At 39.7% G+C, this 12,093-nt stretch overlaps 1 long non-coding RNA gene across 1 annotated transcript; it reads right to left on the reverse strand.

The window, feature by feature from the left end:
• Positions 1–10,168: 10,168 nt before the first annotated feature.
• Positions 10,169–12,093, reverse strand: LOC117831701. Its single transcript, XR_004635054.1, has 2 exons — positions 11,676–12,093; positions 10,169–11,396 (listed from the first exon to the last, which is right to left on the reverse strand). It is a non-coding gene; the product is annotated as an uncharacterized LOC117831701 (long non-coding RNA).

Here is a 12,093-nt window from a genome sequence, read left to right on the forward strand (position 1 = left end):
ACATATGCATCATTGGTTGTCAGTTAGAACAGCAGTTGGCTGAAACAAAAAGAGTCCTTGCGAATGCATCCTAGTTTCTTTTTTCAATATAACGGCAGGGTGAACAGGAACAGAGGGTGAAAAGGAAAATTGGCAAATTTTCGTCATTAAAACGTAATTTAAGTGCAGCATAACTATATTGTCATAAATATCTTGCCTTATATCTAATTTGAAAGTATAATGATTTATCAAAATTGTGTATACTAATGGATACATTTGTTTACCCTGACATTATGGACAATCTTTTCCCTGCCGTCTGCAGGAAATCAGGGTGAGTTGTTGTGTGAACGTCTCAGAGCCTTATACTTTTTACTGCTTGCCTCAGTTTCCTTTATATTGTTTCTAATATTTAATTTGTATTTGGGGAAATATCCTCAAACATGCGCTATGTATACCAAACCCCGAACAGTCACCATTATGGAAGACTCCTACTTCATATGCTACAAAAGTGCCTTCCCTCACTCAAATCAAATCAAGAATTCTAAGATGTAAGAGTGCATTTGGCATTTCCCACTGTGAGGTACACGTGTGAAAGGAAATTCCCCGAAAAATTATAGATCTTGAAATTATCAAAAAAATATCAGAGATACGAATATGAAAGAGGCTTGTGCGTGGGTAACACAGCACTCATCTGCACACCCTCAAACTTTCCAGTCTTTTTGCAGTGCAGTCTATTCCATGCAGATTTGCTCTTTAAAGTGCCATCTGGACATGTTTGCAGTTATTCAGAATATGGGAGTGTTCCAGTATGGACTAAGTGTTCCCAATAATACCGAGCAATGTGTCTAACAAATGTTACATCATGGTGTGTGCTGCTGATGGAAGTGAAGGTTCGCACATCCTTAGCAGCCACAAAGCTCAGTCACTAACCACATGGCATTTAGAGACTTCTCCCTTACTTCTGCTTGCATAATGTTTGTCCCCATGTGTACTGAATCTTGTGAACATTGATTGCAGTTGAAACAATATTTCTTTTCCCCTGTCTTTTTTTCCACCTCACTCTTTCCCAAGATGGTTTGATTGCAGTAGTGTGTAGTTTGGCAGAGCGCCCGCCCTGCAGCACTGTCATTACTTGGTCTCTTGGTCAAAAACATGAAATGGTTTGTGTGTTTGGGAGTGTGTGCGCTTTTGTGCATGTATAACAACTATACAAGTAAGAAAGAGAGATTAAAGTAAAAAGAGATGGACTGAAGAGGTGGCCTCTGCTACGGCATATTTGTTTTATCCGTATCAAAGCATATTAAATCCTCTCGGGTGTGTCCTCTTTAGTGAACTTTTAAAAGGATTGCAGGTAATAGGAGCATAAACTCAAACACCCTGCTCTCAGTTTCCAGGGAAACTCCAAATGTATCTTCTGCAGTCAAGTTCAGCCCCTTGACTGTGCTTTCTGTGTGGGTGCACGCTCCTCTGCTCATGTGTGAACGCGCAGCTCAGCCCTGGCCTTGCTTCGAGTGTGAGAGGCATTGTAGTGCGACTCACTCTGTTTCGGTAGATCCCCATTTCCTCTTTACAATCTTTCTTGCCCTGTTCGTCCTCTCTGCTTCTCTAACACGTGTCCACTTAAAGCAGATTTTTGAATGCACGATGAGCTCTGTCGTGTTGCTGCACAGAGTCAATAACCCGGCAGATGTTTAGCTGACGTTCAGCTGCTGTATCTGCACGCTACAGCTGCACAGTGCTACTTCACTAGTGCATGCTTTATTTATTATCTACCATGAACAAAATTTACTACGCATGAAGACTCACACACACACACACACACACACACACACACACACACACACACACACACACACACACACACACACACACACACACACACACACACACACACACACATACACCTTTGAGAAAGGCATTCTTTCGTTCAGCTACCTCCTCTTTGGGTTTTCATTTCTCCTCATGTACCTAACTTCTCATAAAGATTTCTCCTCAATACCAAAATTGGAATAAAGAAGGTGCCAGTACCATAATGTAGCAGTTGCATGATATGATTACTGCATATATCTTGTATATTACACACACAGTTGTAATATATTAAACGTGAAATGCAGAACTGTATGAGTTTCATAACATAAGACATAATTTCCACAGTGTGTGCATACATTTGGATCAAACAAAGTGGGGCTTCACAGTTACGGCCAAATTGATAATCACGTTGTTTGTTTGTTGCGTTTATACACTCATCATACTGCACTTTGTAATATTTATTCAGGTGGTTGAACCTGTTAGTTAGTCACAGGTCTCATGCACCTCCCTGTCTTGCTTAACATCCCTTTATCTGAATCTGTAATGTCTCCAAATACTGATGAAAATCCATTTCGTGGAACCAGCTCTTCGCCTTTGACTTTTGTTTCTCCGTCACCAGTCTCTGTAGTTTACTCTTCCACTCTAAAATGCTGCTACACTGTAGGCACTCATTACATGACATGCTAGCTCCCCAAAAAGGGAAGCCAACACCTCCTGATTGCTCCCTCAGGGTGTGGCTTTTTGTTTAGAGAATGTTTGATTTAATATTCAGCATGTATTTTGAACATCAAAAACACCATAAAAGGCCAAGTTATGATTCAACATTCATATTTTTTTGTTCAGCCCTATTACAAAGTCTGTTGCCCAGCTATGAATACAAATCAAATTGCTGAAAAATATGATGAGTGATTTCAACTGGAAAATAAAAACATACAAAGTTCCGAGTGTCAATAGCCTCCAAGTCATTTGCAGTTCAGCCACTAACAGCGCAGGTAGGGCAGCAAGATTCATAAAGAAAACTGAGCTAGTTGTTTTGGCTGTGAAGGAAACAATTAATTCTTATTTTTATGATCTAAACAAAGCAGAGAGTCAAAGGTCAGTTGAGGTAAACTGATCTGGAGCAGGTGCATAGAGTTGCACTTAATGAAGCAAGCCTTTGTATTCATTTACCATTCTTAGACCCACCCAACGCATTTCTTCCCTCACTTCATCCCACCGCAACCTCTCCATTGTCAGCCTGAATTATTGAGGTTGCATGGTGACTCCATCACTCTCCCTGTCCGTCTGTCAGGACATTGCTCATCTTCTTTTAGTCCTGAGGACAGCTTTTTAATAAAGCCGGTATGAGCTTGGCTTTAAGTACTTTATTTACATTTTGCTGTGCAGCTGGTGTAGTAATGTGTGCTTCTCAAATATTTATGGAGGACCCAGGGCAGTAGCTCTCTCAGTTTCTTCAGAGAGAGGGGATGGATTTCTTAATATGACTTATGAAAACAAAATCCCTGATTTTCCTCGGGATGAACATATTAGTCTTCCTGTGAAGGGTGATGCATCTGTTGTGGTACAATTTGGCACACATAAGATTTATGATTACAGCTCATGCAAACAAAGAACTGTGAACATGAAAAGGGGCTTGATGCAGATTTTTGGTCCTACATCTGTATCTACTTTTTTTCAGGTAAAATCCTTTTCAGACAATATTTTGTTTAGGGTTACAGGAAACAACAGGTAAATGAAAAGGGTTTGGGCAAGGGTAAAATAGATTATTAACCCCTAAACATCTAAAAAACTGTATGTTCTCTTTGTCATCTCCAGTGGGGTCCTTAAAAGACCCACCCAACTCAAAAAAATGAACTGAAGTTTAAACTTCTTGAAGCCTACACAGTTGTCTTTTCTCTATGGAGTATTGATATGACATTTGTCCAACATCCTCATTTTAAACTATTTTGTTAAGAGGACAACAGAGACTCTTCTGGGAAACTAGGCATATTTGTCATTGATAACCTGACAATGAAAGATTTGCAAATACACTCTTCACATGCTGTCTGGTCCAAATTTTAAAATGGGAAGCTTTTATTCGTGTGTTGAATGAGAAATTTCCACCATGGTTCTGTTTCAACACAACCAACTTGTATGCAAAGTAAAAAAAAGTGGCTGACTTAAAAAAAAAATTTTTTTTTGGAAACAGCGATTAACCAGTTTCACTGTTACTCGTGCTTTAAAATGCTTAATTAATTGTAATGGCTCTGCTACACCAAGTGTTTCTGTCCTCACATTCAGAAGGGGTTGGAATATTTTCTATGGCTGCACAGAATTTTTAAAAAGTGACACCAGTGGTGAACCAACTTAATTTTCCTTGCTTATCAAGAGACATGAAGGCTAAGCTACATTAGCTTAACTTTAGGTAGTAACAGAGCAGAGGTGTAACAGAGGCGAGATGGGAGCAGTGTAAAACACTACAGCCAGCAGAGCAGAACAGCCCTGTTTGTTAACATGCCATGCCTCTTATGCTCCAGCTATGCAGCAACAAAACACACTGGGACACCAATATCATGCCATTGTGGATTCAGTGTAATGATGGTGGAGCTTTGTTACAGTGCTGTTGCAGACTTGCAATATAAAAGAGGTCACTGTTGACCTGAGATTGTCGTAAATGGAGATTAAACTATTGCTGCTAGCAAATTGGGCTCAATAGATAGTTTTTGGTATTCAGAGCTGTAGGCATACTCTGAAACAACACACCCCACATGCATAGCACAACATCATTAGCATAGCAGAAGTACCACCACTTTGTTACTTAAACTAAGAACTTCCACTGCTAAGCTTTGGTATAAAATCTCTGTTTCAGTATCAAATAGAAGACGGAGCAAGTTATACTCTTGTTAGAGTTCAGTGCACATTTAGATCTGACGTACTGTATGCAAACACTGTCAAGTCTTGCTCTAAATGTAGAAAGACAAATGGCCCCTCCTTCTGCTCTACAGGGTACACATCCATCTGCTTCCTCTTGACTTACAAAACAAACTAAGGGTTGCTTGCCAATTTCCCAAATCATTCCATTATCTGTGGAAGAGTAAAAAGTTGGGGCACTTTTTCATGACTGTATTCACCATCTGCTTCATCAGAGCCTGTTCAGGCTTGGCAGTTGGCAGGTACCCCAGCCTCAGGCTGGATGAGAATTTAGGATGGACATCTTATCGGGATGAAAGAGGCTTGGCGGTGGAAATGTGACCAACGGAGGGGGGAGTGGAAAACTTTGTACATTTTTAACCTCAAGGTAAAATGTTGAATAATTATGTAAATCTCAATGGAGGGAATATTTCTTTTATTTTTTCTTTTGGCAATGATTTTATATAACAAAAAGGAGAAAGATGATGGGCAAAAAAAAAAAAGATGTTCTATAAATACAAATAAACTCCTATTGTGTGTACAAATAAATCAGTGAGGTGCATACCAGAAACCAACTTATGTCATTATTACTTCATCTTAAAAATACTCCCATCAGATGGTGGTTTTAGCATGTCTTAAACCTGCATACAAACATACATACATACATACATACATACATACATACATACATACATACATACATACATACATACATACATACAGACATACAGACATACATACATACAGAAGAAGAAAAAAGCTAACAAAGCATTACAAAGCAAATGAAAAAAACTTTCATGGCAGTTGTTGGAAATATTGGTGTAGTGCTGGGAAATTCAGAAACACCTGTCTACACCTGCAGTGCACACAGTGAAGTGTTTTCTGAGTCACTGTTGTCTCCACTTCTCCCTTCACACCCGCTGTTCGAGGGCTGGACCAAACAAAAATAGACTGAAAATCCAGATCATGAACACTGATTGTACAATCACATTTTCAATTGAAGCATTAAAGCACACAGCATTTACTTTTTGCTTACATCTATATTTATTTTTATCACAATATATTTAGCAGACTTTTATTTTTATTTTTTATCACGATCAGTTTTATTGATTCCAGTCCCTTGTTTTAACACCTAATGGGAGGTCCCTTGCATTTGCAGCCAATCTCAAGTTGACATTTTAGGAACTGCAGTTTTTTGCTAACCCACATTGGCTTAATTTTCCTGAACTACAGATTGCTGCTTGGTTTGCACATTATGACAGCTAACTTAATAGCTTATTGTGTTTTTCTGTATCATTTGAGTTACCACCCTTGGGTTCAGCATGTGGCATAACTTTCTCTGGCATCATCCCAACTGTGTTCTTCTTCTCTTCTCCCCTGGTCCTCCATATAAATCTATCTACATATTCAAGGGTTTAGCATGTAATACCCTCAGGTAATTTATATGCATTGCATTAAAAAAAATGCTTATAGACCTCCAGTGAGTAAAGTTCTAAAATGCTGAATCCCCTTTGGAAATTAAGCATCTTAATTTATTGTTTGGGAATTGGGCTGGTAAATTAGCTGTAACGGCGTGGAGAACAAATGAATAGTTTAAAAGGTTACATTAATTCTGATCTGCTTCAGCAGGATACCAAAGAGGCAGAGGAAGCTGTGAATATGCACACTCTGAGAAGCATCCTCCCTGTTTGTGTTCATTCACAATGTGTCCTGTCACCACTCCCTCAAGCAGTCTGCTGTGGTATGTGGTGGCTTCAGACTGGGCACTGCTTGGTTCAGCTTGTTAATCTCCTTCTTTTCCACTTCACGGACACTTTCACATGCAAGAACACACACACACTCACACACATCTTCGAGCTATTTCAGCATGCTGGCCAGCAAGGTTGTTACCGTGGTGATGTGTTGGCTGGTCAGCACCCACACACACTTCTACTGTAGTTTTTTGACCATGCATGCTTAAAGTATGAATCTGTATGCACAGCCCCTGTCTGTTTTCATTTTCTGCCCCTGTGTGAGTGTCGGCTTTGTGGCTGTGACCTCAGGGTCAAGCTTTGGTTTGGAGCTGTGCTGTTTGGGCCGCAGTAGCTGTCAGGTTTGGAACAGTATGTTCCCCACAGCCAAATGGGTCAGGACCGCCGGGTCTCGGTCATTGAGGTGGAAAAATACTCACACACAAGCTTTACAAATCAAATCTCCTCATAGAGCCAATAGGAATGGAGGGATGTGCTTGTTTTGTCCTCACATGGATAGACAAACAAAGGATCCCAAGAGTGAGGAAATGCCACCTACTTTATTCCTTAAGATAGACAGAGTTACAGTCTGGTGTAAAAAAAAAAAAAAAGGCTTTCGCAAATGTAACTGCGGTCATTTTAGAAGAAGACATGTCCGTACAATAGAATTGGCCCTGCCGCCAAGTTGGTGTGGTTAGCTTGTTGAGTTTAGCTATGGGTATAAGATTTTCTAAAGCTAAGGTTCAGAATATGTGGTTTCTATCCTTAGCATGAATATATGTTTTCAGAAAAACCTATCAGTGAGAACCTGAAACAGAGATGCAAGTGCCAGATTCATATACGAACCATGGCAAAATTAGACATAGGGATTTGCTGTCTAAAGGGGAAATCTGAACATCGGATCATTCTTAAAATGTGTGTGAGGTTTTGGGAACCGCTATGAAGATGCAAACTTATAAAATAAGTCATATAAGAAACTCAGTTGATGTTACACATCAGTGTCAGTTTACTCATCCTGTTTAATGAGATTGTAGCTCCAGAGGGACCTGTTCAACGTTTCAGGGAATAGTTGTGATGATGTCATAATGATAACACCAAGATGTATTTCTATCTTGATTAATGACACTTGCCATTTTTAATAGGAAAAGCCTGTCATCAGATCTGGGGACATAGGTTTTTTTAGTCTTAGAAGTTTTTATGAGCCATATTAGAATTGTAGGAAAGATTATTTTAAGGATTCGATCCACAAAGACAATTTATTCCTTCCCCTCTCAAAACTGCTGCAAATCCTCTTTTGTTTAAAATATTAAATCCATCATCTCCTCATAAAAATGACAGCAGGAAACTCTTTCTGTCTCCACTAATCACATCTACTTTTCCTACAAACATATAAGTATCAAACAGAAGATCTATGCCTGTGTATATTTTTTTAACTTTAAAAAGTAGCACAGCAGAGAGGCAACATTTAAATCTTCTGAGCTTTATCTGTTACTCCCATATATTCAAACATGTATATATTTTCTCTTTTTATTGGTTTGAGATTTAGGGTTAGGTACATGATTCATTAACCTCAATATACAAGGGAACGTGAGCTTAATTGTAATTTGTACCTGAGTGTGATGAGATGTTGGAACAGGATACCGCAGTACATCAAATGCATTGCACCTCCTCAAATTCAAGTACAACTTCCACGGACAGCAACAGTCCCACTGATGTTTAACCCTGAAATATTTGTGCTGCTATTAGGAACATAAAAGTGGGACAGCAATTCACTTGTCTTATTGATCTCAGAAATTGAGATACCCAAGCCTGATGAGATTGCCATTTGCAATCGATGAACTAATGAGTCCACAATCCTCAGTGTTCAAGTCCGAGTCTAGTCCGAAAGTCACCAGAGAAGAATCTGAGTTGAGTTGAATCCAGTCCCCATCACCTGAGCTCGAGTTTGAGTCGAATCCTCATAATCAATATTATTATTGAGTATAAAGAGACCTGCTGTTCGAATCCAAAATAATACATGTTTGGATGTGAATAAAACAAATATATTTTATTAACATTAGATACTAACTGATCCTGTCAGTGCATTTGGAGATTTAAATGATCAGTGAAGTTACAGTGCTGTGTGTTGTATGTAAATGTGCATTGCTCTTTAAAAGCACACAAAAGGGGAGACACTCTGATTGATTGTGCTGCAGTAGGATCGATGCAGGTGTCAAATAACCTCACAAATACCTGCAGCACAACCAGTATTAACCTGAATTTTAACTGACCACACATCTTGGATGCAGTTGACTCCCATTAGTTGAATTCATATGTTACATGTTGCACTGTTCTTTTTATTGCATTTTCAGTCAAACCTTTGAAAGCACAGTGCACTGTGAATAGCGGCTGTAAGAATCGTTGAACTGTTGCTGAACAAAATGGCATGTGAACACATAGGCAGGCAAACACATGCACCAGCACTTGATCTAAATCATTAAAGCAATTATCATTGATACATAAAAAAACAATAGATGTCTTGACCATTAAATAAGTCAGGGCCCTCAAAGCTTGAGTCTGGGTACAAGTCTGAGTCCGAGTCCAAGTCTGAGTCATCAGCTCAGGTCCAGGGTGAGTCAAGAATCCACAAAATCAGGACTCGAGTCAGACTGGAATAAAAGTCCCCTGGAGTCGTCTTTATTAAAAATGTTTAATGAATAATGTTAAAAGATCAGACACGGGGCGCTGGTGGCCTAGCGGTCTAAGGGTCCCACATACAGAGGCTATAGCCCTCATCGCAGATGTTGCAGGTTCGATTCCAGCCTTGACCATTTACTGCATGTCCTCCCGCTCTTTCTGCTCCCCACATTTCCTGTCTTTCTTCAGCTGTCCTATCCATAAAGGCAAAAATGCCCCAAAAATATAACTTAAAAAAAAAAAAAGATCAGACACATCCAGGCAGACCAATGTAAGACGCAGGGAAGGTCACGTCGCTGTGCGTGCGAGTGTGAAAGAAAGGAAGGTGAGCAAACTTAAGTAGTTTGTGAACACACCCTAAAATAAGTTAGAGAATAAAAGCACAATGAAAACATCTGTATGTAAAGTGACCTAATATAGCCTAAATATAAAACGGAACATAACACTGATAGGGTAATATAGTTCAAAAGACATGAAACACCCTCTACAGACCTGTCTTATACAAAAAGACGAATTAAGTATTTCCTACAATTTAAGGTACTAACAAAAGGAAACATGCTTCATTTAAATGTGTAAAGTGTAAACCACTTGCATCCTGTTGCAACGAAGACACAATAGTGGATTTTATCATAATTCCCTCCTCTGACAAGACAAATAGCCAATCCTAGATCAGGAGTTTGGGGTGGCATGTAAGGTGGCCAGTCAGACTTCAAAAAGGGCCCGAGCCACCACTTACCACCCCTTGGCTTATGCCCCTACATAGAGGAACTACTGTGACCCAAAATAACAGATGCAGCTTAAAAAACTACATAATAATATTCTATTTTTAAGCATTAAACAGGACGAGCTGTTTTATGAGATGCTAGTTACAGTGGAGCTCAGTTCATTGATTGCTTTCAGCAGACAGACGATGGAGATAGTGGTGAGGTGATGTAGTAAAATAGCCACTTAATGTAATACTTGATTTATTAATGCTGGGTGCCTCCTTTGTTGTTTGTATACTACTTGTGCGCTCCCAGCCTTTGTGTGAGTGATCATGAATGAGCATGTTTACATATAGTTACTTTTACACAAAACACATCAGATTGGTAATAAGATGTTTTAATAAGAAAAAAATAAAAGTATAGAAATACAGATATCCATTCTCTAAGACTTCCTCTCTCATGCCTCCCTCTTTCTTTCGCCCTCCTCTCTTATCTGTGTTGGCAGGAGGCTTAAAACTGTAAATGAGATTATATGGAGGTGTTCCAAACTGTGACATCTGGCCCTCTGGCCCGTCTTCAGCTCCAAAAAGAAAATCTGACACGTATGCTGCACACATGCACACAAGAAGACAATGACAGATTGCGGGTAACTTGCTTAAAGAGGAAACAATTACACAAAGTCTCCAATATACATGTTTTTTTGTGCTTTCTGTTTAACGTTCGCACAGAAGCATTTATTCTTCCTGCCGTAGTTAAAGTAGACCTTGTTAAAGATGCTGTGCACTCACACATTACTTTGTCTCATTGAGTGCACTGTTCTGCAAAGCTGTTACTTCAGTTGAATAAATTCTGGATTTTACTTTGAATCTCAAACATTGCCGTAAGGGGGATTGTGCAGCACACTGCAGAAAGTCTAAAAGCAGATTATAGATTCACCGAAAGCTTTTTTATTCATCACTGTTGTTTGCATAGAGACAGAATGAGCAGCTACATCGATTCTACTGCTGCTGTATTAAATTATTATCCAGAGGAACTAATTGTGCTCGTGGGTGGTGCCAAACTTTTAGCCCCTGTGACTCAGAGTGCATAGAAACTCCTGTAATTAAGCCACGGGAGCCCGTCTCCTATTCAGGGTCACAGATGAATAGGAAGCAGAGGAGAATGCTGATTATGAGTCACATGCTTCTTTCTTCAGGCTCCCAAATCAAAGTCACAAATCATCTGTGTGTATACAAATCACCTTGATCACTATTGTGCCTTTAATTTCCTGTATGGTTGCGCAGGTTGCCATCGGATCCCAGAATGCTTTCCTCAGTTAAACCCTGGAATTATCTTGATCTTGGTGTTTCAGATGGGGCCCCGCTGAGCGAGCTGTCGTGGCCTTCATCTCTGGCTGTGGTGGCTGTATCCTTCTCTGGCCTCTTCACCTTTGTCTTCCTCATGCTGGCCTGCCTCTGCTGCAAGAAGGGTGACATAGGCTTCAAGGTGAGTTCACTGCTGCCCCCTGCTGGAGGTGGTGAGGGGAGACAAACTGTGTGTGAAGTGTGTGGCAGCAGGATGAGGGGGATCCTGGTTGCTGAGTTACTTCTTAAAATACTTGAAAGGAAACCTGTTGTATCAAGATATAAAATATGTCACCAATACTTAATCAAACTGTAAAATCATGAAAAGAAAAAATAAAAGTCAGTGAGATTTATTAAACTGACATTAAAAAGGCTGATGTAACAACTGAAAATAGGCTGAAACTTAAAATGATTCCTTTGAGGTCTAGGGATGTGCTTTATTTCCTAGAATTATGATTAGATCATGCATGATCAACTCTGGAGGCCTAAGTTTTTCTTTAGAGGAGTTTAAATGCCATACAGATAATGAAAAATATTAAACTTACCAGGATGAACAGAGAAAAACACATCAAGGAAGTAGCACTGTACTTATCATTATTCCTTTATTCCTTTAGTGCTGATTTTTTTCTGTCATCAACCAGATGTCTGTTTAAGCTGTAAAATATGTAAGCCAAGCATTAACTTAAAAAAAAGTTTTGATGACTCAAGCTAACTTTAAGTCAACCTGGCAAAAGGTAAAAAGGCAAAGTGGTGGGTTTGAGGTAATCCTGAAGCCCCTTGGCTGGCAGCTACAATGTGACTATCTGTGCGTTAAGTAACAGATAGCACCGGGGGTCCGCGCAGCTTCCGTACCTACGCCGAAGCCTACGCACGTAACTGATGTGCACCTCCTCCAAAATATAACTCCCGTAGAGCTGACGCGGACCGCAAGCCCTGTGAATGGTCGGTGATTAGCCTCATGGC

Source organism: Notolabrus celidotus, chromosome 20 (genome assembly GCF_009762535.1).
Source record: "Notolabrus celidotus isolate fNotCel1 chromosome 20, fNotCel1.pri, whole genome shotgun sequence".
NCBI lineage: Eukaryota > Metazoa > Chordata > Actinopteri > Labriformes > Labridae > Notolabrus > Notolabrus celidotus.